Raw genomic sequence first — 6,333 nt, forward strand, 5'->3', positions numbered from 1 at the left:
GACTGGTTAGTGTCAAAAGAGAACCACTCAAATAGTATTTAGGATCCTAGAAACAACCAAAAAAACAACAAGGATCCCTAAAATATAACTTGTAATAATTAAAGCTAAAATCTGTTTGTTCCAATTTAAGAAACATTGGTATTAAGAGAAATACGAACACTGATCAAAAAACCAAATCCGAACTAGCTGACCCTGTCAGGTGCCCTAATACTGGTCCCTACCTGACAGCGGAGGTTGGCACCCTAAGTTTCTGCGGTAGGCGCCCCCGCACCTCGACGACTGGCCCTAATAGCCCTAAATAGGCCAGGTGTTCCCTAAAAGAGATGTAATAAGTAGTGACAGTGATACCCAGAAAAAATGAAAAAAAATATTAAAAAAAAAAAAAAAAAAATGTAAAAATTAGAATAGAAAAAAAAAAAAATCAACAAAATGAACATAGCAAAAAAACAAAATTGTTATTTGCCCCCAGACACAAAAATCCCTAATAGGGAGTAGTAGAAGAATCACAACTCATTGGGTGAACACATAATACCAATGTCTCGTTTATCCAAGATATAAAAATAACAATGGGCCACTCCATCTCATACTTATAGTATTATAAATAAGCATGTGGTTGTATATGTCCAAAGTTTTAAGTGGTCAAATGTCTACCAGATATAGAATGTTTCTCAGTAGGACAGTAGCCCACAACAGCACAAAGATATCCCAACAAAAAACAGGGGACCCCCAGAGTAGATTTAAACAGCTATTCCGAGACCACCTCATAGTTCAATGCTATAGTAAGCGCTTCTACTCATCTGCGTCCCAGAAGCGTTGTGGGTAGTCATGCAATCACACAGCTCCGTTGGTCTCCTGCCGGGATATCCTCCCTATTCTGTCCGACGCGTTTCCCCCCCGTGGGGTTCATCAGGGGACATGGAGCAATGCCAAAAAATGAAAGGGTGCGATGAGAGGAGGCTGGACTGGTTAGTGTCACCCTGTATTGTTTCTTGCTCCATCTCCACTTGCTCAGCCTGCAAATACTCCTCTTTAATTGTGCGCAGCAAGCATTTCAGTAGACAGAGAAATGGGATGGTTACACTGATTATGGTGTCATCGCCACTCATCATCTTGGTCGAGAATCAAAGTTTTGGAGTACCATACATATGTCAGATATCCATACAGAATCATCAGCTCTTATGTGCAGAGGCTGACCGTAATATTGACGGGCATGGTATTCAACTACTCTCCTCTGCTAATCACAAAGCCTTGCCAACATATGCAACGTTGAGTTCCAACACATGGTAACATCGCACTCCAGTCTTTGACCTGGAAGTTGCAAACGCTGCTGCAGCTGACTTGTGGAAGTACACCACCTATGTGCCTGTTTCCTCAAGTAGCTCAGGCAGATCTGGGTAGTTTTTGAGAAACCGCTGAACCACAAAGCTGAGCACGTGAGCAAGGCATGATACATGTGCGAGGTTTCCAAGGTTCTGAGCCGTTACTAGGTTAACGCCTTAGTCACACACGACCATGCTTGGTTGTCTGGTCTGTTAGACCTTTCAATAACTCTATGGCGGAGTGCAGTTTGTGACCCAAGCAGGTTAGCTTCAGCAGAGCCTGTTGCTGTTTTGCTGAGGCAGTGCTGAAGAGCTTCCAGTTTGCTACTGATGTTGAGGTTTCGGAGATGGACAGTGAGGAGGAGGAGGCGCAGGAACTGCTGTAGAAGGTGAGAGAAACCCAGATTGAACAAGGACCAGCAATCTTCGGTAACGGTAGCATGTGCTCCGTCTCAGGGCCCCGCTCGGTCCAGACTTCCACAATGTTCACCCAGCTTGCCGTCAGGTAAATGTAGTGTTCCTGGCCACAAGCAATAGTCCACGTGTCAATAATTAAGTGGGCCTCCTCAGAAACAGCGTTGGTAAGGGCATGGCTGATGTTATGGGACATGTGCTTGTGTAATGCGGGGACAGCACACTGGGAGGTATAGTGTTGGTTGGGGACCGAGTACTGAGGGACAGCTGCCACCATGAGATTTGAAGAAAGCTTCCATCTACACAAGCTTAAACATTTTCAGGGCAAGCAGTCTGGAAATGTAGCCATTTAGTATTGTGGCCTGTGGGTGGCTGCGTACTTACGCTTGTGTTCCAAGGACTGGGGTAGGGAAAACTGAACGTTGGGCTGGGACAATGACATGGACATGGTTGCAAGTGTGCAATGACAGGTACAGTTTGGTATGCATCTTTGCCTGAGTCATGGACACGGGATTGGTGTGCACGCAGACCAGGGGAAGAGGAAGTAGTGTCACCCAGAGACACTGTTTCTGGACCATGGCATTTGGCCCAACTAGTCAGGTGATTTGCGGTCATGTCCTCGAGCACATTGGTTGTGGTCAGGCTGGTAGTAGTGCTGTCCCTGCTGGTGCTAAAAAAAGTGCTAGAATCAGGACGCCTAAACCTTGGTTTGGCAACTTCACCCATGTTGGTGCTCTGGGGAACAGTTGGCGCCTTGTGTCTCTGGCCACCCCACTGCATGTTCCTGCCTGTTGTGGTGCTGCAGATCCCTCGCCCCCTAAATGCTACTGTCCTCGCTCTGCATGTCGCCTTCCCAGGTTGGGTCAGTGACTTCATTGTCCACCACCTCATCTTCCACTTCCGCACCTTGGTCCTCCTCCTGATTTCCTGACTTAGCATCAGTTGTTGGCAATTGTGTCTCATCATTATCCACCTCTTATGACAGTAACTGCATTTTCCATTCTTGCCTTCTTGTGACCGTGGCTGCTCAAATATTTTGACATTGCTACATGCTATCTCCTCATGTCTCACTTGAAATAGGCAGAGCAACAGGCCACAATTTATAAATGACAGTCGGAGTGTCCAAGTGTGGGATCACTTGTCTCTGGGCACTCAGCATGGTGGGAGGAAGAAGGATCAGGATAAAGATTATGCGATCCAGAATCACGACTACTGAAACTGGACCATGTGAAAACAGGGTGGTGCTGTCAAACTGACTGGAAACATTATCTGCTATCCATCCAACAAACTTTTCACCCTAGTCTGGCTTGAAGAGTGGCGGTCTGCACTTCCCTACAAAGTAAAACAGAAAGGTAGGTCGACATGATGTGAGTATTTGTTGTGCTTCGGCAGCAGGCACAATTTTACCTTGCCCACAACCTCCACCTCTGCGCTGCACCCTCATCATCACGTTCACTTCCCTGTGCCTTGCCCATTGTAAATTATGTGTGATATATCACTTTTGAGAAAACTTGGCAGGATTAGTACAGCATAAATATTTGCCAACCTCAACATAGCGATGCAACTGATAAACCAACCCAGATTGGCTGCATACTTTAGACACACAACTGGCGCAGTATGAATGCCGTATAATATTTCCCTACTAGAAAATCTTTCCAAAATTACTATCGCAGGAAAATTTGCACACCTCATATGGAATGGTTACACTGCAGTAAGAATATAGTGATGCTATTGCAACCAACCAAGTTTGACTGTATGCTTTAGACGCACAACTGCCGCAGTATAAATGGCGCATAACATTTCCCTGCACAGAACAATTTGCAGGATTAAGAGCAAAAAGATTATTAGCAGCCCTGAAAAGGGCTTTTAGTATGAGTTGCAGCAGAAAGGAAGTGTAATTAATTGTAACCTGTCCTACATGAACCCTTAGGCACAATCTGTCCCTAAGTGCTGCTAACCGCAGAATTCATATGGATTATAATAAGCTCTAATAAGGGCTGTTGCAGTTGAAAGAAATATTAATGGTGTCTAATCCCTGCCTATACGCAGCTAAAACATGGTCCCTAGCTTGGCACCTCTCCCTGCTCTGCCTATTTCTGTTGGTACACTGTGACAAGCATGGCATCCAGGTCTTATATAGACCTGATGACGCTATGAAGCCAGACCAATCACAGTAATGCCACAACCAAGATGGCTATTTCATTACAGTGACTGGCAGGCAATCCCCGCATGTTTATTGGCTGTATAACAAGAGCCAAACTTGCGGGTCGGGGCCTCGAGATTGCACAAGCATTCAAAAATACTCGCTAAGTAACGAGCTTCTCGAGCGCACTGATGCTAACAAGCAGTGATGAGCACATTCACTCACTAGTGGAGACTGAAAGTCTTATTCTGAGCTTTAATTTTTTTTCATTTAATGGTGTTTACCAATTGAGTTAACTAATTTTACTAATTTTATATTTTGATAGATCAGACTTTTATGGATTCAACTGTACCTACTTTCTATTAAAATATATAATTTTTTTTTTTAAAGAAAATATTGTAATTACTATTTTTTAGTGTTCTTGGATAACTTGAAACTGAAATAATCTGCTTGCTTAATATGGAAATACCTCAATATTGCAGTATATAGCAACAATCTAATGGGGTTTAATTTAACATATGGAAATGCAAAGATTTAAAAAGCTGGAGGGACAAATTGGTAACTTATTTGCCAAAAAACTAAATGTAATTTAAGTGTCTCCTGTGGCCTGTGATTGGGTGCAGAAACCACATTTGTGGTCATCAACCATGGATTTTATTTTTCCCTGTTGTACAAAGACGGCATTTCAACTTTACCACTATAAATACATGCGAAAAAAGTTTCCAAAACTTGTGTTACACACACTAAAGAATACAAAAAAAAGTCAACACAAGTGTAGCATCTAGTGGCTCAAAAGAATCTGTGATGTCTGTGCAGCTAGAGGCTACTACTCACCTGGGCGGTTATCTGTAGGAATCTCCTCTTTACACCACTCATCACCCCTCACATATGTCTCTGTAGAATTACTATGGGTCAGATTTTCACCCTGAAACAAATATTGTAAAAGTCACAAACAGAAGGAGAAGTCACATCTATGATCAGCTCTAATCCTGCAATCTTCACCGTTCTCTTTACACAAAGTATAAAATATATTATACAGGGGGATAAAGCAAGACTGAACACAAGACCTTCACAGTCTTCTACAGACTGGGCTGCAGGTAGTCACCAGGTGCCATTCCCAAGCAGACTTCAGTACTGCAGCAGCCAATCCCAAGTGGTCCGGATTGCTGAACGAGAAGTGACCGGAGTCACTGCCGAGCAGGATCCGAAGACAGACAGACATCTTGGATCATGAGGATAAACTACCTGTGCAAACCTGAAACTATCGGTAAACAGTTTGGTAGCTGGGACTATGGATTCAGGACTGGCAGCACCAGGACCAAGGGTCCAGGTTCAAGTACAACCAACGCAGTTTCAGGATTAGGATATGGATACCATGGAAGCGGCCACAGGATAAAGAACGCACTATACTGTACGAATGGAACAATAAGGGAAAGGGAATAATAACAGATTAAGGACCTGACAACATACAGCTCCACACACCAACACACTTAGCAATAAACTATAGGGGTTGTTTAGGCACCTCCCTATTGGGTAGGGTTCCTTTTATACAAGATGTCTCCCATATGGGAAACATCTTGCAAGAGTACTCCTTTAATAAATGACTCCATGCCGCTGGCTGGGGCCATTTTACTATGTGTGCCCACTGCTCCTTTAAGAGCAGAGAAGTGCACCCACACAAGAAACAAAACGAGAGTTGGGAAGGCAACAACGCAGGGAAAGGGGAACCATGCAGAGATGACAGAATTCACATTACAATAGGGGAGATCTTATGACACCTTTTCTCCATTGACCTGATGATCCTGAGGAACACTGGGATTTTCTTGTTTACAGTCCTGTGGAAGAAGAGGACGGGGACATCTCTCTGGTGTTGTCCTCTCACTGGATAGAACTGGAGGAAACACAAACAGGGACTGAATTCATTCTTTACATACAGATAATTATAGGCCGTGTGTATTTAGTCCTATCCATTACCTGGTGATGTGAGGGGCTGGGGAACCTCCATCTTAACGTCCTAGTACTGGTCTGTGTGTTTTTCTAAATACTCCTACTCCTCTATGGAGAAATAGACTGTGACATCCTGACACCTTATAGGAACCTGACACAAACAATAATAAGAAAGATGTAATGTGATATCATCAAAATAGCTCACCTCTCTAGCAAGCTGGAAGAGGATCTCTAGGGTGAGGAGTAATATCCTTTCCACCATCTTGTCCCTATCCATCATTGATGGGTCAGTCAGGAAATTCTCTTATATAGAAAATCTCCACTGAGATGACCTGATATTGTACGAACCTGAATGAAAAAAAAATAAATAAAAGTTAAATAATTCAAAACCTGAGAGGAAACCTTTGTTGAGATATTAGAAGTAGTGATGAGCGAGTATAGTCTTTGCTCGGGTTTTCCAGAGCACGCTCGGGGGGGGGGGGGGTCTCCAGGTATTTGTTAGTGTTCGGA

At 43.6% G+C, this 6,333-nt stretch overlaps 1 pseudogene; it reads right to left on the reverse strand.

Moving 5' to 3' along the window:
* Positions 1 to 6,100, reverse strand: part of LOC138666624 (zinc finger protein 665-like) — a 114,354-nt pseudogene extending 108,254 nt beyond the window's left edge.
* Between the last annotated feature and the right edge of the window lie 233 nt (positions 6,101 to 6,333).

The sequence above is a fragment of the Ranitomeya imitator genome, chromosome 2, assembly GCF_032444005.1.
Source record: "Ranitomeya imitator isolate aRanImi1 chromosome 2, aRanImi1.pri, whole genome shotgun sequence".
Classification (NCBI taxonomy): Eukaryota; Metazoa; Chordata; class Amphibia; order Anura; family Dendrobatidae; genus Ranitomeya; species Ranitomeya imitator.